The sequence below is a fragment of the Nomia melanderi genome, chromosome 7 (assembly GCF_051020985.1).
Source record: "Nomia melanderi isolate GNS246 chromosome 7, iyNomMela1, whole genome shotgun sequence".
In the NCBI taxonomy this organism is placed as follows: Eukaryota; Metazoa; Arthropoda; class Insecta; order Hymenoptera; family Halictidae; genus Nomia; species Nomia melanderi.
In genome coordinates, this window is record NC_135005.1 from 17297127 (window position 1) to 17321488 (window position 24362).

The following is a 24362-nucleotide window of genomic DNA, read 5'->3' on the forward strand; positions in this document are numbered from 1 at the left end:
GGTCTTCTCTTGGCTTTCGGGGGAGCGATAGCCCGCTTTGATTTTTTAAGGAAACTTCGGTTTGTTTGCGGGTAACGGTGATGGGATCGAGGATCTCGTGAAATTTTCAAGTATACGGAAAGGGAGATTCGTTTTGTGGGATATTTGCTGGCGGATTTGATAGATTTAACGGTGAATATATTAAATTCTAGGTGTAACATCGTTTGCTTTTCTTTTGTAAGTGTTCCTTTCGGGTCTTATGCATTTCGACAGAGAGATAGATGTCCTGAATTAGTTTTTCTCTCGTTTTCATGCAGCTGAGGTCAAGATCTACGGATCAGTCTCGATGCTAAAGAATGCCAGACTACAAAAGGTCTTTGTCTTCTATTTCATTAAAGATTCCTATTGTGTCTTCTTTATATTTCCGGCCGAGTTGGTCCATGCTAACAATTTTTTACTTCTTGCACCGTACGCGCGGCCCATGCTTCAGCAACAATAGCTTTGATTCATTCTTCCGAGGTATAATGCCCGCATAAAGCAAGGAAACTCCGGGAGCAAGAAAAACTTAACAGCTACAGGTGTAGACTCGAAAGAAGATAATGTAGAAGCACCGTTCTTGAATACAAATGCTGGGAAACGAAGGCTATTTGAATAAAGAGTTACAGATTGCGCGTCTACAATTAGAATCTAAATAAACGGGGAAATGGTTGAATAACAATGCGCTAGAGACAAAATACCGATCATAGAGACAAACTTACGAAGTTCCATCTATCCTCTGTCTAATCGAAAGCTATTATCAATGAAGACTATCGGGAATCTTCCGAATGACGCCGAAACCGTCGATGTCACTGAAAAGATGCCGAAGATGGGGGTGTTCGAAGCGGAAGAAACGAACGTCGGATCGATCGGCGGCGGTGAATCGAGTCGAACGGCTCAAAGTAATATAAAGTCTAGAGCTTGGTCATATCGCGGTCGTAAAACGGACGGCTCTTTGCCGTTTCGGCCGGGCCGACTGAACTTGTAAGAGCCTTCCTACCTCGTATTCGCCGGGCGTGAGTCCTTCGTGGTATGAAGCAATTTACATGAGGGTCGACGCGTGCCCCACCCTCGCGGCTATGGCGAGGATCCAGAATCGCCGACGACCGAGCCTCTTGTCGGAGTGCCAAAGGCCATTTCCCTTTGAAAAGAAGGACTCGGAATCGGGAAATGTGCCTGTACTACAAATACGCTTAATTCGACCGCATGCCGTCCGATGAATTTTCAAAATTATCATCCCTCCGTTTCGTACCGGTGTATAACATGATCCCTTGTTAAAGGATAACTGCCGGTTCCCTATTAATTCTCTGTTTCGTCATTATATCCATTTCGAGATCGATGACACGTCGATGAGTAATTTGTACGAATCATTTATTCGATATATTGGAAAAAATTTCGCGTTGAAACGGTTCGCGAGGAATGATTTTAAATATCAGAGAATCGTGTCCGTTAGGAATATATAATTGCTGCTCGGGCTCGAAGCTTACAGCAATTTCGTTAATTGCAAAGACTAGGCGGCCTACAGTTGCATAACGTCGGAGATTACATGAAAATGTCGACCTCGTGGTTGAAGGCTTAAAAGGAATGCTATCCCGAGAGGGAAATAATCACTTCGGGGTATCGAGGGAATAAAATAGATAACCGGGAACGACAAAGTACACAAAGTTCCAGTCACGAATAAGTTGCCGTGCAAGAACGATAATTTCCTTTCGCAATTACGGCCGGCGCAAGCAACACCCGGGGTAATCTGGAATCGTCCGCGGGTACCTGCACCGGCGTCAGCCGGAACAGGACCGGAATGAAATTTCCCCCTTTTTTTATTGGCGAGTAAACTCGCATGCGAACATTCCTAGATGTTGTACGGGGCGGCCGTTAGGCGGAGACCGGAGGCTAAGATTACAGGACCTAATCTCTTCCACGTCCGCGTTCTGCAAGCCGATACAGATATCGTGACCCACTTATAAATGTCTAGATGTCGTGTTTCCCAACCTTTAAACCTATCATGTAATCAGTACAACGTTCACATGCGACTGCCCGCCGGCCGATAATTCGTATCGAGTAACTAAGCCACCCGATATTCGCCGGCCGGCGCAAAAGTATCGCGGCGTTCGCCGCGGATATCAATAACGACACGAACGGAATATTTACCCGTCGCCTGGTCGTAATGGCGACCAGACAAATGGCGGATCGGCCGGCCGATCGCTAGACTTTGGCTCGGTCGCCGACACACCTGGAGAATTTAGAAATGTTTTCATCTACATAGGTCAAACGTACATTCTCTGGAACTTTCCGAAAATCCTAGTATCAAAAGAATGATACTCTAATCCTTTAAGAACCATATTTGCAGATTCTAAGCGTAATATCCCCTAAGCTTCTCCTACTTCTAATACCTTCTCCCTCGCAATTCAAGCATTAGATACGATGGCATCCAGCGACTAGACGCTTAAACGTAGCATCAAAGACAAAGTAAACAGTGCAGAATATCCCCGACGTGACGATCGTACAACCGAAAGACGTCAAACTCCGAATACAAGTCTTCGTACCAAAAGCTTGCCGCGGAAGCCGTTCCGTGGGGGCTACCTATCTATAAGCGACGTGTACTCGATAATGTCCGGACAAAGTGTTGTCAGCCAGGGCCCGATTACACGAATACTCGAAAAGCGGTGGCGGTCGGGCAGATCGAGGAAGGGGCGAAGGAGAGACAGGAAGCGAAAAGGAACGACGGCTAAGAAGGTCCGAGAAGGGTGAGGGAAGTCGGCCATATTGAAAGAGGGTGGACATAGGAGAAGGAAGAAAGAAAAGCAAAGAAAGAGAGAGAGTGAGAAAGACAGAGAGAGAGAGAGAGAGAGAGAGAGAGAGAGAGGCGCCGGTCGGTCGCGTCCTCGAAGGAAAGGGACCACGAGGAGACCTTGCTGCGAGCACGCCACGGTGTCGAGAGTGAGCACCATCTTGTTAACAGTCGAGTTCTTTTTCCATCGGCGTCGGCTCCGATAGGCCTGCGGGGCCATGGTGGGCGTTCTTCCTCGTCTTCCTATTTTGTCCACTCGTTCATGCTCCGCCTCGCGAGTTGGTAGCCTCCGGTTCTCCGGCGCGCGTGATCGGTTCCCTTATACGCTCCGCTGGCCGATCCGAGAGGATAGCTGGTTCCCTCTCGTAACGTCTTTGACCACGTCCTTGCGGTCCCAGCGCGGCTACAAGTCGCCGGTACCACCTGTCCGTCGGCTAACGAGGTTTGTTAAGCGAACGGCTGCGGAGAGAGCACCGGTTCTTGGACCCCGATCGGCCAAGTCCACCTCTAGACCGCCATTGGCTCGCCAGCTTCCCTCCACGGCGGGCCATTCTTCGAGAATTTCCGTGTTCGGGTGATAAGTCGGTGATTCCCAGTCTACTCGCAGGCGCGCGCTCGCGCCTAACGATCTATGTCGGCTCGGGATCTTTCCTATTTGGGTTCAGTACCGATCGCGTAGCTTCGCGCTCGGCCAGGAGCTTCCCTTGATCTGGAACCGCTCTATTTAAGAATTCCTCTTCATATGAGCGGGCTCGTTGTTCGGGAAGTTTGCTCCCTTTGATCCGTCTGCTTGAAAATTGCTCGTGGCGCGAAGATTACCTATTGCGGAGTTCTCGATCTATAAACCTCGCTGCCTCCCGTTTCGGAGACCTATTTAAGAACTCCTCGAATACAAAAACTCTCAAGTAGGCGACTTTGCTCCCTCTGCAGTCCTCAGTATTTGAGGATTGCGTCCATCGCGGGAACCGTCTAATAAGGAATTATCTTCGATCTCGAGCCGATCGCGGGGCTCCTCGAAAGTCGTCGTTCGTCTTATCGGCGGCCGCGAGGAATTGCGTGCTATTTATCGACCATCTTTCCATAAATTACAAGAAATTCGAGGATACGAAGGAATCATCCATCTCTCGCACACCTTTCGCCACGCGTGCCCGCTTATCGGGTAACCGGGTTCGAAAACTCGTTCCATAGCGTGACTCATAATTCAGTTAATTAACCGCGTATGCAGTCGATTCTCGAACGGTACTCGAAGCCGGTCCACCGAAATCGTCGTAGGTCGTGGAATTCCGTTGTCAGTCAACGATACCCGATCGTCGGGATCAACGTTATTCATTTTCGCCCGAGTTTTCGGCGCGTCGATCGCGTCCGCGATACATTAAAGTATCGTATATCATCCCCGGGGCCGGTTTCCAGCGAGCCGACCTTCCAATTACGAAGATCGGGGGTCGATCACGCGATCCGGCACGACCGTTGCTCCGCGAATGATTTCCCGCGGAGAGAAAGGGGTGTTCCTGTTCCTGTTAAGGGCAGGTGCGGCTAACCTTGAGATAAGGTGTCCAACCAGCTGCGTCCCGAGGCTCGAACGAGTCCTCGTTACGATCCCCGGGATGTGTCTGGGCGGCGGATAGAGCCGGGAGCAGGCGGCGACAAAACCGGAGGAATAGGGGAAGATACACATCCATTACCATCAGCATGCAAATTAGATCGAGGATTACCGCAAATCCTTTCGTAACAATCCGGCCGCGGCGGCTGGAGAAAGCCCCGGACGAGGGAGTGAAAAAGGGAGCAGGAGGAGGAGGCTGTCGGGAGATAAAGATTCGAAAGAGAGAGGAACTCTCCCGCAAACTCTCGCCGGAACTTAATTATCGTCTGCCATTGCTGTCGAGATGGTTTACCGGGGCCCACGGAGGAGCCTTCTTTCCAGTCGGGGAATAAATGTGCGGTTAAAACGGATTCCCTGCGAGCGTACCCGGTGTACCAATGGCTGATCCACTAATTTTTAATGTGGCGGAGGGATGACTTGAATTGTAACGTTCTCTCTTGCGTATTCTGCGTTTCGCATTGGCGTGGAACCTCGGGTACACGGGTTTCGCCGAGAATTCATATCGAATTCGTTCCGTAGTGAATTGCACCGTGATCTCTCTTTCTCTCGCGACTGCACTCGACATTCATTGCTCGTAATTCACTGGAGAAAGGTAAAAATTCCACGTTCGTTCTATGTCTAGGTTTACTCTGAAGCACTATAATTGATATTAGAGAAGTTGTAGGATAATGTTTAATTTGGATTCGAAAGAATCACGAGGGGTTTATACGTGTTAGATCCTATTTGAAATCTTCGTCACGCGCGTGGCAGGCTATTGCATAGTAAAGGGTTAATGTAGAATGATTGTACCATTAGTATCGCATCGGGTTTCGGAGGTCGTTGTTATTTAAACGTCCAGGAAATGAACTTGAACGCGGTGTCTATCCATCAACAATTTGCGAGGAGGAAGTGCAGTTGCTGATTCGAATGACGCGCAATTTTCCGCGCGGAATTATCGACGGCTCGCGCGAATAATCGAAAGACGCGACAAGCTTGCTCAATTATGCGTGTCGGGCGTAAAACGCCGCTGAATAATCCACGGTACGTCGCCTGGAAAAACACGGCCGGCCATCAACAGTAACCGCATTGTCCGCCGTGTTCGTTTCCCGCGCGCTCGAGTCCTCCGCTGACATAATTTCCGTCGCGATGGCATAAAGCTTCACTGTTCGTCAGCCTCGACAATCAATCGGCGGACTCGGGGAACCTGTGACATTAAGATCAATTCCATCCGCGTTTTACGGAACAACTGGCTGCATTCAGACCGTGACACTCGTTTGCCGGTATCGCTACCACGGCGGACGAGTTTCGAAATGGATCTTACCGGAAGAATAGTATCTGGTGAAGGGGTGCCATTCATCCGATGAACTTCATTCAGTGTCGTCTTCGTTCTAACTGCGTTATCGATGTTCTTCCTCGAGTAGCCTTACGCATAATACTTCCTATACATAATTTCCCCATATTTCCCCGACATTCCCACGATTATCGCCGTAATTAACACAGCGGAAAGACCAGTTCCTCGATACGCACGTCGTTGTAGTATTAAAATAATCGAACGAACCCAAGGAAACAGTTCCTTTCCGATGTACATAGTTACAACGATCGACTAGTCTAGAAAAACCAACAAGACCCAGGTTCCCCGGGACAAAGAAAAATTAGTTGGCCCATTGGAAAGCTATTTTTCAAGCCGGGCGTACCGCAAAGTGGCGTTTAAGCGAATCAAAACGCGGCGTTCGCGGCCGAGGAGGGTATAAAGTCCGGATCGGCGGATCGAAAGAAGTTGTGCGAGGGCGTTAAGCCACCCCCGGCCGGGGTTATTTATCGCGCGCGACCTGCAACCCTTACCGTACTGTTTCTTCCCTCGCGGAGGGTGTGTCGTTGACAAGGCCGCTCCTAATGAAAGCTCACCCTCCCACGGGCAGGTTATGCTTCCCTCGTGGCTTCCCGTGTCCCCGTCAAGACGCGCGGCGATCGCTCAAACATCCATTATTTACGTCCGTCGATTTTATTCACCCTTTTTCTCGTCAGGCCGGCCGTATAATGAAACTTCCTTGAGCCCTGGCCGAGCAGCCCCGTCCTCGTTAATTTCGAGGCTGATAGCCTTTCGCCGTCTTCCCCGTTTACGAGCTGAAACTTTCTCGCCCGACACTCCCGCTTTATCCGCTTGTAACGCGCTTTATATCGGCTCGGCGAATTTTCAGTCGTCGCTCGCCTCGCTTCTTATCGGCCGCGCCCTTGCCGTTCGCGGCGCTTCTCATAATTCGTTGAACGATTCTTCCCGTTATCCCGCCATCCCACCTAAAACCGAGCAGCATTTCCGAAGGATTAGTCAACGGTACGCTCCGAATAAGAATAAATAATTCTATTAAAACTCGAACAGCTACTCATTCGAATTTATCGGTGTTAATCGACATTTACTAGCCCGAACTTTTCCGTCCGCTATCTACCGATACCGCCTGACAGATTGAAAATATCCCAAGTAAATAAAGCTCAACCGTCCGTTCCTAAGACGCCGCATAATTCCCGCGGAACTTCCGTTCCGCTTAATTTCCCTAACGTATCGGCCCTGCATCGAAATCCGCCGTGAATTCGATTCACGCCTGAGCATTCCAATAAACTTAATAAACTTAATAAACTTAATAAACTTAATACCAACCGATCGTCCTCCCATCGTCCCTTTTACTGTGGGAAACGACCGAGAACGTCTCTCTCTCTCTCTTTCTCTCTCCGCTTGACCATTATCCCAGTGACTCCATTAGTTTCCGTCTAACTGAAACACCTTCCCCGGTGATCACGGGTTTCCACAGCCACATACCTGGACGGACAGCTTTCCCATCGTTCCGAGTCCCCGGGAAAATGGCCGCGTGGTCGCGTCTTATCCGCGACATCGCCGCTTACAGGCTCTCCGGTCCGTGTCGATGCGTGTCCGCGCGTTCCGCTCGATGTACCGGTGCGGACCGATCGCCGCTAATTGCGCGATTTGTTCGGAATCCACGTCCCGGCCGCGCCGATCGCTCGTTCGCTTAATATCGCGGTCGATGATGAAACCGCGAGGTGAGTTCTTGCGAGGCTCGCTCTCTTTCTCTCGTCCCTCTCCCTGCGCCGCGCTCACCCGCGGCCCTTATCTTTATAGAGCCAGTTCTGCTTCCAGACACGGAGCGCTGCTTTCGGCTACCGGATTCCTTTTTCTCCGGAGGCTCCGCGGTGCCCCACCCCGGCCGCCCGCCGCGTACTTTGTACTACACTTATCTGGTTAACGCGAAACACCGTGCCGGGTAGCGGCTGTTAATTACGCCATTTGTCGCAGCCCGCTGGACCCGATGGAACGATACGCCAGCTCCTAATACGCCCGCCGCTATCCGTAATGTCCGCTCCGTCAGCCGCCCCTCCGGCCCCGTCGCGAATATCGACGGCCGATTCAGAGCCGATCCCGTCGTCCCCTTATCGGTGGCCGGACGGTTTCACTTCGCGTTCCGCGTCCCACGATTTTCAGCGAACCGAACATCAGGTTACTCCCCGGCGCGATTCCTTTCGCCGATTGTGGCGCGCGATGATCTTGTTAAAGGCCCCGGTTGTCGGGGATTCAACACGTTTGGTAATACCCCGGGTGATTTAGATGGACGGTCGCGCATTCCTGTTATCGAATTCGCGTCGATGCCAGCTTTACGGGTGACGCTTCTGTAAAGGGTACTTCGGCAACACGTTCTATGGGTTGTCCCACTTAGCGCGACGCGTAAAAAATCAAGGCGAATCGCCGGGACGCGAATGTTCCGGATTTTTGCGTGTCCCGCTATTTCTTCATCGACGCCTTAAGGGAGATTGGAACTGCCCTCGGGTTTTAACGGCGCGATAATGAGTTTAGTATTAACCGGTACTGCAGGGACTCTTTCGCGTATCGTGCTTCGATAAGACAAGTACGTCTGTGTGAACGTTTCGCTCGTACGAGGGTTCCATCGTGCTCACGAACGCCGCCGTAAGCTGCGTTTCGATCTAAGAGGAAACGGCTGGCGTACGCGAGTTCCGAACGGATCGTGGAACATACGATTCGCGGGAAAATGCTTCGAGAAATAGAATCGAAGGTGGAATCGCGCGAAACGGAACGCGACGTCCGGTTCCAGCCGGAGCCGGGACCACAATGGGTTAATAGAACCACTCAGGATCAGGTCCGCGCGACGTCGCGCCGCATTAGCGGCAGATAGGAGCGGTTTTAAACGAGGCTCGCGCGCCGGAAGTTAATGATTCCCGAGATTTTCGTTATCAAAGGGCCGGGCAAGGGTGCTGCGGGCAAGAGTGGCGAGTGCTGCGGACGTTGGACCGAGTCCAAACGATTCTGCGGGCTATAAAGCACCCGCGGAGGTCCTTGAGGTGTATCCATTAAGCTACGGGCAAACAAACTCGAAGAGCGAGCGTCAACGACCGCCACTTTGCTCGTAATATATCGCCACGTGACTAACGCACACGCTAAATCGCGGCCGCTCGAGCCTTCGTCCGCTGGGCTCTCTCGTCAGATTGTATTTTATAAGTAAACGGATCGGGAAGATTTATGGCGCGAGTACCGCGTCCCGCCGATATCGTAAATCGTCGCTGGCTAATTTATCGGGTTAATATAGACCCGGTCTATTGATCCTCGAGTGATATATCAGGATGTTTAGCCAAATCCTTGTGATTTTGTTGTGGTTACCAGCTGTTTGGAGTCGCCGTCGCCGGTATAATCATTTATTCATCTTTGTTGGTTCACGGATACGGGAATACCTACTTTCACGGACCCGCCGTTCGCGAATTCGAAGAAATAGGGGGGTAGATAAAACTTGCTTAACTCGAGGGAATTAATTATGCCGGCAATTTAACGCTGAAAAGAACGTAGATTAAATTCAATTAATGTTTACAGTTCCGAAAGATCTTTGTACCTCGTAAACGCAGGAAAAATAGCGACTACAATCTTGTGTGGACGAGCGCGTTTCCCTGTGCCCATTGTTGCACGCTCGGCTCGTTAACAAATGTAAATCGAATGGTAACGAATACCGGCGCGGCGCTCGGTTGCAAATTCTGCGGAGTCGACACTTCCGATTTCCATTATCGTGTAATTATTCGCCGTACGATGATAACACTCATAACTGCCCGCCTTCCGCGCGTAAAATACATTGTAAGAAGATCGGGGGCCCGTTTGGCAAGTCAAATACGCGCCGGCGGACAGGAAGAGGCCGCGGTGACTGGTCTTGCATGCTTAACCATGCACATGCATAATCGCTTGTACCGCGATTTGTTGCGAAGAAAGGAAATCGAACGGGCGGGCGACTCCGGCCGTGGAAAAGGGGGACGGGATCTCGTTCGCTTGCTTAATTTGTACGAGCAGTGTCCCGGGTAATAAGGATCGCCTCGTGATTTTTCAATTATCCATGAGAATATCGCTTCGATCGCGAGTCTTATGGCTCTCGCTTCCAAATCGCGCACCGCTCGAACGTGCAATTACTACGCCACATAAAGAGAAAGATGTTACAACGATATCAATTAATTCCAACTGTTATCCGGGGAATCGTGCACTCGTTAACGCGAGTAACGGTTACGGTCGTTAATACCGAGGAGGATAAGGGGTTGAGAGTCGATTCTTCTAAGATCGCGAAGATTAACATTGTTGCAGCGCTTCGATTCGCACCTACCGCGACATATTATGCATTCATGGAAGTGACGAGTGCAAAAGTGCAAATCGGCGTGACACGCAACTAGTTTAATAACAATGTAGCAATTGCAATTGGAAATGAAAGGAACGAGGTCGCCGAGTGTCCATACATGAAATTAAGCGGTCAAGTTTCTCTACTTCGTCGGTGGTGTCATTAAAAATTCAGCGAAAGTATCCATTAGCGCGGCGGTCGCGTTGTATCTTCGTCGCTCTATTATTCTTTTATTAACCCACCGACGAAGTAACGTGGTATTCGCGATCTGGATGTTTTGTTAAATATTCCCGTTTAATTGAGTTTCGACCTTTCTCGAGTATTTCATCTGCTGCCAGCGTTATTTCTCTGACGCGGTAGCTCAGAATGTGAAGGCAAACTGTTCGATTCTCGAGAGATACGATACGAGAATGCACGGTGTCGTACGTATCCGGGGAATGATCGCAATCGTGAGAGGTCAGCATGGAAGATCGTCGATCCTGCGGCAGGAAGGCCCGCGGATTCCCTTCGAAATTTACGAGGCCGCCGGCAATCGTCGATAATCGTTCCTCGATCGCCGATAATCGAGTATATTTCCGGGCCTGACCCCTCGCGAAGCTAACTCGCGTCGAAAGCCATACATTTTCGCGCGAAAGGTCACCGGAATTCGCGAATCCACCGGCGCGGTTGGCCATTAACGCGGCCCAGGACATCTCTTCCGATTATTCCGATCCGCACGCGCGACTACGGCGAACGCTTCGTCGAACGCACGTGAAAACCTCGCTATATAAAGCTTCCTCGCTTTGTATTATTACCGGGAAACTAGCTAAATACGATTTCTCATCGCGAAAACAGCGGTTCACGAGTGACAGGTTATATTGAAGGTAACAATAATCGCGAACCATGCTTCCCTGGCATTTCCACAGTTAATTATCCCCGTCAACGGAACATTTCTTACGTTTCTCATGCATGGCATCCAATAATAAGGACCCGACAAACACCCGGTACAAGATTCGCATTTAAAATCTATTCGAAAATATCGTTGTTTCCGTGAGGAAAAATCAATTCCCCAGAATTCTCAAACGAATGAAGTAGCGTATAACAATAAACCAGTTCGAACAACTAGCGATAGTTGTCATCGATAATCCACAATTATCCTGAGTAACGTAACAGCGGATAACCGCAATTTCTTCGTAGAACCGCTAAACGACATTCGATTACTAGCAGAAAAGCAGCTTATCTTCGGCCGTGCGAACGTTACAAACTCCCGAACGGTTGAGGGTACGGTTTTGCCCACTGTGCGGCGTGCAACGCTATGCTAATTCGACAAATTGCGATGGGAACGCGTGTACGGGTATGACGCGGCCAATGACGGGTTATCGATCGTCTTCATCGATCGCGGCCGAAGAATCCGAGACGCGCGCCGCTGGAAGCTGTTCGGGAAGTGTCCGTGACACCGGCCATCCCTCATCCGCTCGTCGAACGTTGATATCGATCGCCGCGAGAGCGTGCACGCGATCAGATATCGCACCCACGCGGCCGGTTCCTCGGCGGACACGCACGTCGCCGGCCGCCGCCCGCCCCCGCGATTGTTCCACGAATTAAACGCGATCTCTGTAGATTACGCTCTCCGGCCGCGGGCGATTCGTGCCCGGGAAAAACGAGGAGTTCCATGGGCAGCTCGTGTACCGCGGTAATTAATTATTAATACCGTTGCGTTACGCAGGATGCATGAATAGCGGGCATCAATTCCCGGCCGCTGATAAACGGCCAGTCACTCGCGGGCCACGCTCATTATACGTGCTTCAGGGGATGCCGGTCGCTCGTTAACGTTCGCCTGAATTTCCCAGCGAGGGTGGGACGCGCGGCTACATTTGTCGGAATCGTCGATTCCCTGGCTCTGGCCTTTCTCGCTTGAGAGCCTCGATTCGGTGCGTCCGCGGTTCTTAATGAGGCAACTGCTTCGCCGATCTCTATCGCGTGTTCGTATAATTCTTTCACCGGGAACAGGGGAGGAGAATTCGTAGGAAACTCGCGGAATCGCAATCGGGCAGCGTTTATTCAAATTGAAACGTAGGAATATGTGGAGATCACGGTGCGATTCCATTGTCAGCGATAGATTGAATCGTTTGATTTACAATGTTGCTACTTGTCAAACGCATTCAACGACCTGCCTTATAAACAAAGGTTAGAGCTCGCGGGTGTATAACAATGTAGCGTTGACTCATGTCCAGTGCATAGGTTATTTGAATAATCCGCCGACTGCGTAATGAGCGCGACATGCCAAGGTGAACACTTATTCTTCGATAGCGATCGACGGTTGATTGTTGACCTTTGCTTGAATAATTAGAGTACTCGCAACTTTGTATTCTGCGTGTTGAACTTCGATCTCACGCCGATATCACTGCATTCCTCCTGAAAGCGTTCGAATCGGAGACTGACGAGTTCGGAACCTTCGTTTTTCCTTCGAATTGCTGATCGGAGGAGACGGAAGATCGTGGAATCCGAAGGGGAGCGAAAGTGAGGAGTAAAGGGACAAGTTCCCCGGGTCCGTCCCCCACCGCGTTCTGGTTTTCGCGTCTGGTTAGTGTCGCTGGGGCCCTCTCGCGGCCGACTTATCGGTGTTTATGTTAAACCGACGCATTTAACAGCCAGAACGGTTTATCTCGCCGATAAATAACACGGGGAAGAGCGGTCGAGGCCTCGTGGAGAGCTCGTGTTCACCATTCCGAACTCGAGAGGCTGCGCTTCTCGCGTCGTTATTGTTCCACGGCGATCCTGAAGGACTCGACGGTGTATCTCGATGCTCCCTATCGATGAGAAACGCTCCCTTCTAATCTGTACGGTGACCCTGGACCTCCGGATTCCACCCTCGACGCCCTGGGCCTTTGTTCTCCTATCTGAGCTCACCGATTTCCCGTTTCCTCGCCGCCGCCCGTCGATGTTTCCTCTCGATTCCGTGAAATCGTATATTTCACGCCTCCTCATTTGCCCCTTCCGACTTTCGGGAGACGCGAAAGACGTCGTAAATCTGATAGCCGCGGCGTGAGGTCGGATGCTAATCATCCGTGAGCGGGCCAGATCGTCTCGAGCCGATTATCGTCGTACACACGAGTATTTTCATATCTTCCAGGCTTACTGGCGCTACGTCTCTCCACATGGAAGTCTCCCGAGTCGAATAATATAGTGCCTTTGATTCTCGGAATGCTTTCAGATTGCGTGTATCGCGGGGAAACGAATCTGAAGACATAGTTTCACGTCTCGACGACCGTAAAGCGATTGAGTTACATTCTCGCGGTGCTCGAAGCGCTCGGGAAACTACTAATAGGAAGACACGAAAGTAATAACAGGAATCTTAAAATCTAAGGGTGCCCTAAAATCTCGAGTACCCTCTCGAAACAGAGGTTTCGAGGGTGCGAGCCTCGAAAACGCTCTCGAGCGTCGAGTGTCGGTGTCCGTCGAACATTCGAACGAATAAGCTCTCCTATAAGTTTAACAAGGCTGATTACAAACGACTATTCTCGAGGACTGTACGCAGGATCTCGTTCATCGGAAAAAATGAATCTCGTTCTCGCGGCTTGCGAGCGAGTTATTTATATCGAATCGCGTGAAAAGAAAGCGTCGCGAAACCGGGAATAAACTCGGGGAGCGGGCGAGTCCGGTATTTATAAGCAGCAAATGACAAAGGTGACAAGGCGAGAAAATCACGGTACGTACCGAATTTATGTTCCCGGCGTCAAACGAATAGCTCTGGCACGTTTCAACGCGGCCGAGGAGCGACGCGTCTGAAAATACTCGGGCCGAACGGGGTTGAGACACGGGCCGCGCGTCTACCGATACACGTGTACACGTGGACATCTAATGTTATCTCCTTGTCGTTCTCCCGGTCGGTTTGCCGCGATTTACAAGGAAATTGCATTTCGACGGGCCCCGGCAACGACCCGGCCGCTGTTATTCTAAACCCACCCCCTCGAGCCCCTCGGCGGCTTCGCCCTTCCCGCGGTCGTCCTGCGGCGCGTATTATTCATTCGTGCGTGCGACGCATCGCTCTCGAATTTATTAATCCATTCGGCTTAAATAACGAGCCGGGCTTAGCGAGAGTTCTCTGGCCACGAGCTCTGGGATCGCGGTTGTAAATTTCACGCTTGTCTTCCGAGACGCGGCCGCGATTTTAAATCGGCTTGAAATACTAACGTTCACGCGTGACCATTGGATAGATTAAATGTCCGTAAAGTATTAACTCTTAACGGACCAGATGTATTTCAGGTTTACTTACCAAAAAGTACCGTGACATGGATAACGAGCGCAAAGAAATTCACAGAAGTGACCTAGCACGGTACTTTTAGCGTTCATTGCGAATATTAGAACAATGCAGAGCTAAACGTGAGAGTTAAGGGTTAAATTCTTAGATTCGCGCGTGATCATTGGATAGATCAGGTGTCGATAAAGTATTAATTATGCATAGGAACTGTCGAGCTCTATGACTTTGTGTTGTAATCGTGACTACCGCAGTATCGTGACATTTTTCTAGTAGAGTTCCCGTCGATGGCAACTGTAATCTTCGAAAGTCTCCATCTTCGCTTAAAGCGTGATAAATTCTGTTTCCGTCGGTCGTGTCACGCGAGTTGGGGGATGTCTAAATAGAACAGTGACTCTGAAGAATGTTTACATTAATCGGCCCATTTCTCAGCATGCTCGTGATGCCGGAAGGTCACGTCGTTCGCGTTTTATCGCTCATTTGACGCGGTGAGACGCGTGTGCGAGCGTCCGCGCCGCGTTTAGCCGTGAAATCACCGCGAGCTCCTATTCGAGCGTTGACAGACGCGGAACATGCGCGCCCGGTTTTTGTCACTTTTACGGCCCTCGGGCCCCGAAAATATGGCCATTAAGCCCTCGCAAGAGAAACACGCTTGTCGCGGGAGACCAGTAAACACGACTCGAGAGACCCGGTCAGGGGCCACCGGCTCCTATTACAGGAGTTTGTTGCAATACGTCGCCAGAAGGACCTCCGGCTCGTCTTTCTTTCTGTGGTGTTAGGAGATAAATTGATGTCTAGCGAGACGAGAGCAAAGGGTGTCTTTCGCTGTGTGTTTTATTTATAACTTCGACCGGTTACGCGTTATCGCATCGAAGGATAGCAAATTAGCATTTTAAATAAAGTGACAACTGCCTAATCAAATCTGCATTCTTCAGTATAGTTATCGTGATCGTTATAGCGATCTGCCAACAGTAATTTCTGAACGACTGTCTAAGGCTGTCGAGAAAGAACGCGATACTCTTTAAGTAGAACACAGGATTTCGAATCAGTTTAAAGGAAATATTCCGAGGTTAAAATGGTTAATGAATAGAGGTTCCGTGAAATTCTATGCAGAAACGCATACTAAGTTCAGCGGAGCTGTGGGAAACTTTCAATTAGTTGTCCGTTTCAATTGCCATTCTTCGCTGATTTCTGCGCGATGCATATTCAAAGATGCCTTAACTATTAACAGCAATCGCATGTTGCATTGTTTGATAATTTCTGCAGTTAATTCTAATTCCGGCGGTACAAAGTATCAAGGCTTTGTTACTTAGAAAACCGATGTAACGGCTTGTCGGCTGCTCCCCGCGATAGCAGAATATTTTCGTTGCCACGATCGAGCTGGGATTGTTCTACGAAACTTGCGGAACACGTGTAACTTTACGGGTGGCCGTATCGTTTCGTGTAAAGAGAGATATACCGGGGAATATATCGTGTTTCAGAACCGAAACGAACACACGTGCGACGTTTGTCACGTGCTGCTCGGTTTCTGTATCATTCCGAACGCAGGATGCTATTTTACGCGTCGTACGGAATAAATCTTACGGTAGCGCGCACATGAAACAATAGAATGTCGCCAGTGGAAAGTAGAATTTACTTCGTCGGTGAAGAACGATAGAAACTTTCGTTTCACCGCTCAACACGCGAACCGCGCGGCGCACACGACGCATCTGCAAGGATCTAGTTCACGAACGACGCAAAAACATCAACGTTAGCACTTCCGACATGGAAAATATTAAGAACACTCCCATACAACCGAACCGCAGACCGTTCTGACCAAAGGAAAACACAAGAGAAAACCGTCTAGAAGAAAGCCCGCCTAAAAACAGCGTACACCGAGAGTCCACTCGAAAATTCCACGCTACACTTGTCAAACCGTTACACACGGCGACCATAACTCCCCGCGAGGAATCTCCATATAACGCGGCTCATAATAAACCCCCATGGTCCACTCTATCCGGCGCGAGCAACAAAAAGCGAAGGCACTCGACCGAGCGTTTACATTACAAAAATAAACCGGCGGGCGACGAGTGTCCATAATGGTAAGCTCGTTTACGAGAATTCCGTAGTTGTCGGGACGGGCGTGCGTTCCAGCGCGAAACCGGCGCGTTTTGTCTGCACACACAGACAGAAAGAGAGAGAGCGAGAGAGAGAGCAAGAGAGAGCGAACCCACGTTGCGGCAGAAGTTGTTGCAGACTCGAGTAGAGGGTCCAACAATAAGGGCGAAAACACACTCGCGGCCCGGGGCTCGGCCGTTTACACGCACACGATGTGTTTTCCGGGCTTTATCAGCGGACACACACTTGACCCGAGTTTAAATCCGTCGGTTTTCGGCGGAGCGCAACCCGTCCGCGCAAACAGGGCCCTTTCCCAGCAGGGTCCGCCGACTGACAACAACGGTTTTCCAGCGGAATCTACGTGTGGCCGGCTGTTTGTCCAGGGATCAAGATATTTGCGCGGGACGCCACGGAGTCGGTGTCTCGCGCTCGTGTGTCGTGGCCGGGCAAACAGTCGAAACTTCTGTCGGTCGATCGGCCAGTTTCCTCGAAGCCGGGGAAATTTCGGGGAACACGGACACCGGCTACGGAAAACTCGGCCTGTTGCCTTCTCGCGGGCTGAATTAGTAACGGCTACTTCCGGCGACACGTTCCCGCGCTGGGAGCCCGGCTTCCTGCGATGAAACGTTAATGAGGTTCGATGCTTGCGGCAGGAATCGATGGAGACGGTGCTTCTTCTCTTGGACCGGCGAGCGGAGTGGGTCGAGGCTTTGAATCTTTGCCTTGGAAGTTTCGCGCGACTTGTGGAACCTGGAATCTCGTATCCAGTGTCGATAGATTTGGTAGATTGAAAATGAATGCGTTGAATTAAATTGTTCAACGACAGTAACTGAGGGGTTGAGATTTCTGTGAAGTACGAGCGACTGAAATCTATAACCGTAGGAAACTAGGGCTTGAAACTCCTTTTCCGAAGAACTCGATCGCAGGGTCCACTAACAGGAGTCATACACGCCCCAATAATCCGCTTATTATCGTAAAATTGAGATAGCATCGGGAAGCGGTGCCCGATCCGACCGTTTATTTGAAGCTGTAACTTCTGTCGAGCGCGGGATCGACACGGGATCGATCCAGGCCTTCTTCAGGGGGACGGAGCACGATTATCGAGGGCTTATCGAAATCAATTATCGGAGAGGGGGCCCCGTGGCATGATTCCTGAAGCAAATGCAGCGCGGATGCGCCTCGTGCAATACGTGAAATATCAGACAGGATCTACCGTCACGCCGCGCGGTAAATCACGCCGGGGTTACCGGGCGACCGCGACCGGCGATACAGAAATACAAAGCACGCGCATTCTGATTCAGACCGCCCGTAATCGTCCAGAACAAAACTTACGGCAGATGGAGGAACTGGCCCGGTGACTAGTAATACAGGACGATTCAACGGAATTTCTCGGGGACCGTCTGAAAACGTTGTTGGTTACTCTATGCAGAGGATACTTATCGAAAGGGATTGAAATTTTCTAGTTAATAATCAGACTACGAAGGAAAGTATTATGTCGTGCATCGATCTCGTTAGTAACTTCCGAAGGAATATTCACAGATGCATCGACATCACGAACATACAGAATGATTCAGACTGTTTTATACTTCCATCGGTGACGATGATACCCAATAACATTTAATTTTCCCAAACGATCGTCTTCTTGAAAGTGTCCCAACAGTAAATTACACTCGACACCAGGTAGAGCCGAGTCTGAACAGCATCCCGGCGGACCACTTTTGACGAGGCCTGTAGACACGCATGAATTTCACGGTGGAACGAGTCGAGAGGACTGTCTCCAGTTTGCGAATATCTGGCGGCTATCTGCCGGCTATCGGAGGGTCATCGCCTAGGTTCCCTATATAGGTATACATCAACGTGTACATCGAACAAGAGGTGACCGAGCGAGCGAGAGGGTGAGACGGAGAGAGCGAGAGGGGCCGTAGGGCCGTCCGTCGGAAGAAACGGCGGGGCGAAGGGCGGCGAGGGAGAGGAAAGGGAAAGGTGAAGGAAAAGTGGCGGATAGGAGAGGCGAAAGGAACGAGGAGGAACAACCCGGCGTACACACCGAGGGCAAAGGATGGAGGTTAGGCCGGCGAAAGGTGGGAGGTAGAAGTCGGCGGGAAGAAGAAGGGTGGAAAGAGAGAAGACAGAGAGGACGAGGCCAGGCCGGGCTACAAGCTGTCGGGCGACGATAGCATCGCCTATCGACCCCTAGGATCGCCCGAAGAGGTTTTCCATGTTCTTCTTCGTTATACGATCTTGTACGAGGAGCGCTGGTACGAGGGTGTGCAGGTAACAAACACCCCCAATTATGTCAGCCTGAATTAGTAGTGGTCCAACTATTTCGAACCTAACGAGTTGCCCCTGTCCGCGCCACGGTATCCTCGACCGACGTTTCTTTTCTGCTTGTCCATCCATCGCCTCGCCTCGCCTCGGCCCGTATCGTCTCGCTTTGCTCCGTCTTGCTTGCCCGTCTCTACGTCCAACGATTTTTCATTTGTCCCCGGACCGGCGAGACGGTAGCCGCGTTCTCCGGAGAAATTTTTCCCCCCGTCGGCGACAACGAATTTCGATTACAGCCGTCACCGCGCGGACACATTACGCGCGACACGAGCGTTCCTTGTTTCCGTAAGTGGCTTCTTCAATGAGTAACGAGACCACGATACACGGTATTAGGGACTTCGGATTAGCCGATTGTCCATCGGAAGTTAATTGATTTAACACTGGAACTACTAGACAGCTTACAATTACCCATTCCTGGTTTCCCGCTTTATAATTAACGAAGAACAGACGCTTCTTCGTGAAATTACTGAAGAATTTAGTAATACCCAGACTATATAAGTCGGTTAAAATCTAAATAAATACGCTTACAGTTTCTGCAAAGGAAAATTTAAGTTTCTATCTATCCAGTACTGTTCTAAATTGAAAAGTGTATCATGTCTACTTTCATCAAAACATCACAGCATAAATTATCATCGCAGCGAGATATTAGTAAAACGCTTCGGAATATTTGTCTGGACCATCCGCAACGCTGAAACCCGTACAAGCTCGATCATAAGGCTCGAACAGAGAGAACCTTGTCGCCAGCCCCTCCTATGCAGTGGATGTAGACGTAGCGCCTTTGAAGAAACGGAGACGACAGCTCTTTAGGTACGGTGCACCGGCGAACACGACTTTTCCCTTTCAGACAGACGATGCCATTTTGCCCCTACTGCGAGCGACGCCGGTATAAAACCAGAAAAGTCACCCCACCAATTTGTTGGCCGCCAGCGGTGGACACTTCCAGCCGACCCGACCTGGCCCGGGCCGGCTCGCTGCGCGCTGCATATTTTCACGTAGCCCGTACCGAATGACAACCGTTCCCCGGTATTCCTGTGTGTCGAAGGAAGGACTAAAAGCTTTTGCCTGCGGGAGGTGATCCCGCGGCAGAGCTGGACGCTCGGCGCTCTGCCTTTCATTGTGCAATCGGAACAACGAGCCGTTGCATCGGTCGCAGGCCAGCTTCCGCCACGAGTTCGACGCCGATTTACACGCGTACACGTTCATCCCTTATCTGACGCCGCCATTGTCGCTTCTAACCCTTGCTAGTTTCTTTTCATAGAAATCTGGGAATCTAGGGATGGACACCGCTGTTCGACATGCGTCTTCGCAACGGTGCGCTTTCATAACTGGCGCAAAGTTCTAATTGATTGCTGATAAGACCTTGGATGGCTTAGTTTCTAGTTTGCATTAGATATTTATATCGGCATATCGTTGATACTGCGGTAGCAAAATGATTCGTCTGACTCTATTCTATAAGTACACATAGATCACTCCACTTCCCTATATGATTTTTTGATATTTTCTAATTTTTATACCAATTTCAATGTAATAGATAATATTCTTTTTCTATTCAAGGATTCACTCGTTTCCTCGTTTTTCCTAGGTCAGCCCTTCTTTTTATAACTTCTGAATATATTTCAATCATTTCAGAAGCTAAAACATGAATTTCCTCAATTCTTCTTTTCCGAACCCAAACGCAGTGGCTTCCGTGCGACTCGTGCAATCCTGCGATTCGTGAAACAGAAGTTATTCGAGTAAACCTCTCAGATCCCGAGTGAAGCTGTCGCGTGGAAGAAATCAGAAAGACAATCGTACGCGCGCAGTTATCGAAACGGCAGCCTGTCGCGACAGCTTCGAGGTAGCCTCCGCGGCGCGGCCAACAAAACGGTCGTCCTGTCGAAAACAGGATCCTTGAACGGTGCTGCCATCGGGGTGACCGACGGTCACCTGTGCAACGACCGCCCGGTTCGCCCACGCGTACCTGTTCGCCCGATGTCCCCGTGTATCCTCCGCGAGACAATGCGTGCGTCGCGGACGCGCGATACACGGCCCTCGATGGACGAGATCGAACGGTCGGAGCGGATCGCGGCGCTGGAGGGGGGCAATCTTAAGTGCGCTGCTTTACAAGATAAGGAATTAAGTACGAATACCCCATGGTGACCAGCAACCATCCCGCGGATAAGATAAGATTCGCGCGTACGTAGCCGCATACCAGAATCGGCTCGACCGGTACCGAGAAGAAACGCGCTCGCGCACCGAGTACTGGTTTTTGCCCGTTAACTAATCTCATATTGATATTAATCGCTCGCAATGATTTCGCTTATGATTCAACCGGCGCAGCGATATTTTCACCTCTGTCGGAAGTTACAGGAATATTTATCGCGCGTCTCGAAACCTGTTGGACTGTATCGATCGTAGACCACCGAGGAGGATCGTGCTGTCCGTTGATCACTCTTTCGTCGAGGAATTAATTAATGAGTTATGCGGAATACGTCGCGTGCGATCTTGCGTAACTCGAACACTTTCGATTTGGTTACGGAAGTGGTGCTGTGTCTTCGGTTATAAGTCGAGAGATGTTTAATATCTCTGTTAGAAGGATCAGGTTTGGAGCAAGTTGAGTTGGGTGAAATAATCGAGAGGACGCGTGGAGGCAGGTGGTAGATAAAAATAGGGGATTGTTTCGGATAAGATCGGTTTATATTACCGGCGAAATTTGCGAGGACCGATGGTTGATAAGGAATGTCCCTAAGGAGACTGGGGGACCGATGTTACTCGAGTCTCGCGTGATTAACTTATCGGCGTTATGAATACGCGTTGATTGCTCGGAATAATTCCGAACCGCGATGCTTCGGGCAGATCGCGGGATAAGGAATATTTGGATCGCCGCCAGTTGAACGTTGCGTGATCGGCGGGCAGCGGATAACTTGAAGTTTATTGGTTTCGTGGTTAAACGAAGTTAAGGATGTCGCGGCACACTTGCTATCGAAACGGAGCCTTGATAAATATTACACTCCAGAAACGCTAGCGATCCCAGCGACGATATCCGAATCCACCCCTGGAAATCCGCCGCAAAGCGCCCGGGCAATTCCACCGAAAATCTCTTCGAATCTCGGCCGAATTTATTTTCGTTCCTTATTTCGCTCTGAACGTTAACGCCCGAAACCACGGGCGCGATCTATCTCGCGACATCGACACGACACTCGCCGCGTTAACGGGCGATCAAATTCAAAGGCCGCAGAAACAATTCGCGAGGCGGCGTAAAAACCGCCTCGCGAGCCGATCAAAGCGAGATTAAATCGCCGGCGAGAACGGAGAGTCGTTGAATCGCATAATGGCGGAGCAGCTGTAAACAAATCGTAAAAAGAGCGGAAAGCCGCCGCTTTCGTTCGGCCCTCGCGTCTCGCTATTCAATGGCCGTAACAGCGCCCGAGCGCCGCGGAGACCCTTATAAAGTCCGCTCTTCGTTTCGGTGACTACGCCTTTTTAACGCGAGCCGCGATCGTCGCGGCCGTAAAAGTCGAATCGTTTCGGGAACGAGGATTCTCGTTCGGGGCCGGCGCCCTGCGATCGAGAGGACTGCAGTCCTCCGGAGAGACAGGGAAGGTAACCGGCAAGGGAACGTTCGCTTTTCCGGGGATTAGAGTAAATGATGCTCGCGCAGTGATATCGACCGTTTCGTTGTTCCCGGGACTGCGCGATCGTTTGATCGTCAGTGTTGAACGCTTTGTCGAGGGATATTGTTCGATTATCCGTAGAATACAACGCGGACGAAATGTAGATTTTCCGAACTTTTCAGTGTTTCGCAGGTTTCAGTTCTAAAGAAATAATTCAATCGTTTCGCTATTTCCCGATAATACTTCTGTATTTTAAATATTTCTCGCGTCGGATCTATATTAATAATCTCGTCGGACAGGTAATCGATTAGTCTATAAAAACTTGTGTATCATATTTTATAACGAAATCTAGAAAGCGTCCATGATTCTTTCAAGGAGGGATAATGAACGGACCAATTAGCGGATTAACAATAGAATCGTTGAATGGAGCCAGGGGACTGATGAACGAATCCGAGAGAAGGATATTTAATAATTAACACGTTCTTTCTTTAAACATTGAAGACTACGGTTTCGCGGATAAAATTCACGGATAAACAGATGAACGAATTCTTCGTACGAAACGAATCCACGGGACAGCTTTATTTATACTTAATACAATCTTCCCGTTAATATAACTAAGAATAGAGCAGATGGAGACGGCAGTGCTCGCGATAAACAGTTATAAATACGTTGATGAATAAGTTCGTACGAGTGCCAACATATTGGTTGGAGCGTTTCGTTTTCATTCCGCACGGGAAAAGCCTCTAAATCACGTTAACGGAAGTTTCCCGGCTCGTCGGTGGATACCGTTGGATCCGCGACGAAATGAATTTTCCATAGACACCGTCGCGCGTACGTTTCCGCGCGGATATCCCCGGCCCAGCATATTTCCGCGTCCTCGTTGAACAATAAAACCGGTATACGCGTGACTGAAATATCTTATCCCCGGCTCTCTCTCTAAGCCAGTATCAATAGAGCTGGCGGGCGTCTCCGGTGGTAATGAAAGTTAAATATCTGCCCGTACCGTCGATTACGGGCCGGCGGAGTGGTCGAATCAATGTTTCATGGATATTCGTGCCGCGAGACGTCCTCCTTGGATTAATTAACTATAGCTTCCGCGTGGAGAGCCGCGCTGGTAAACACCTGTCGTGTATTTTAAGCACGATTCGTAAATAATCGATCCCCCTGCTTCAATATTGATACGATCCGCGGCCGGGATGATGGCGGACCATTCTATCGTGAACTTCCGCTCGATGACGGCCGTTCCGAGAGCTATTTCATACTCTTCGACGGATGTTAATGATCCTAACGAGTTCGCCACTCCTGATTTAGCGCGGCATTCATTGTCGCGTGAATCATGGAAGATAGACGATCCTCGTCGTTCGATTATCCGTTGGAAATTGTTGTCGGATACCTCTTAACCCGTGCATTTTTCATTCAATTCAATTACGCGTGCGGTAATCGTGACGTTTCCATTGGGAAAATATGGGGCTGCTCCGGAAGTTGAATTTGATGTGAAATTCACAGATGCGATTGTGGAATAGAAACGGAAATATTGAATGAACATTGACTAATGCTAGACAGTTTGATTTTTTCCTGTGTCGCGAACTGCAGATTTCACGAACGAGTCCGGGACGTTCGCATAAATAACACGCAACGGGAAGATTCCACGTTGCGAGCTACGCCACCGAATAAATATCAAATAAATATCTCACCGACACAATTATACGGATCGGTATACGTATAAATAACACACAAAGAGTAACTATTCCATTCGTAGCCAGGGCCGAGAGAGCCTTTCAAACGATCACCCCAACCCAGAAGCCCCCCGCCAAGAAAAGGGACATATTGGACACCGAATTACAATACAAAAGGACGTTCAACAGCTGCGAGGACAGAACGCTGACCACCACGACGATCATCGATACACGTTTGCTCACTTAAAGCCCAATATCGTCGGCCGCCAACGTGTATTTACTATCCCCGGAACGAAACAGATGCTCTCTTCGCCGCGTATTTGTCTTTTGTCTCGGCGTTCGTCGCTCATAATCGACGGTTTCCTTTCTTTATTCGTCGATTAATC

General features: G+C 50.0%; 1 protein-coding gene across 1 annotated transcript in view; it reads left to right on the forward strand.

Annotated features, from left to right (window-relative positions):
• The window catches only part of LOC116424992 (uncharacterized), a 100723-nt gene that overhangs the window by 23120 nt on the left and 53241 nt on the right, over positions 1-24362 (forward strand). The gene's annotated exons all lie outside the window — the stretch shown is intronic.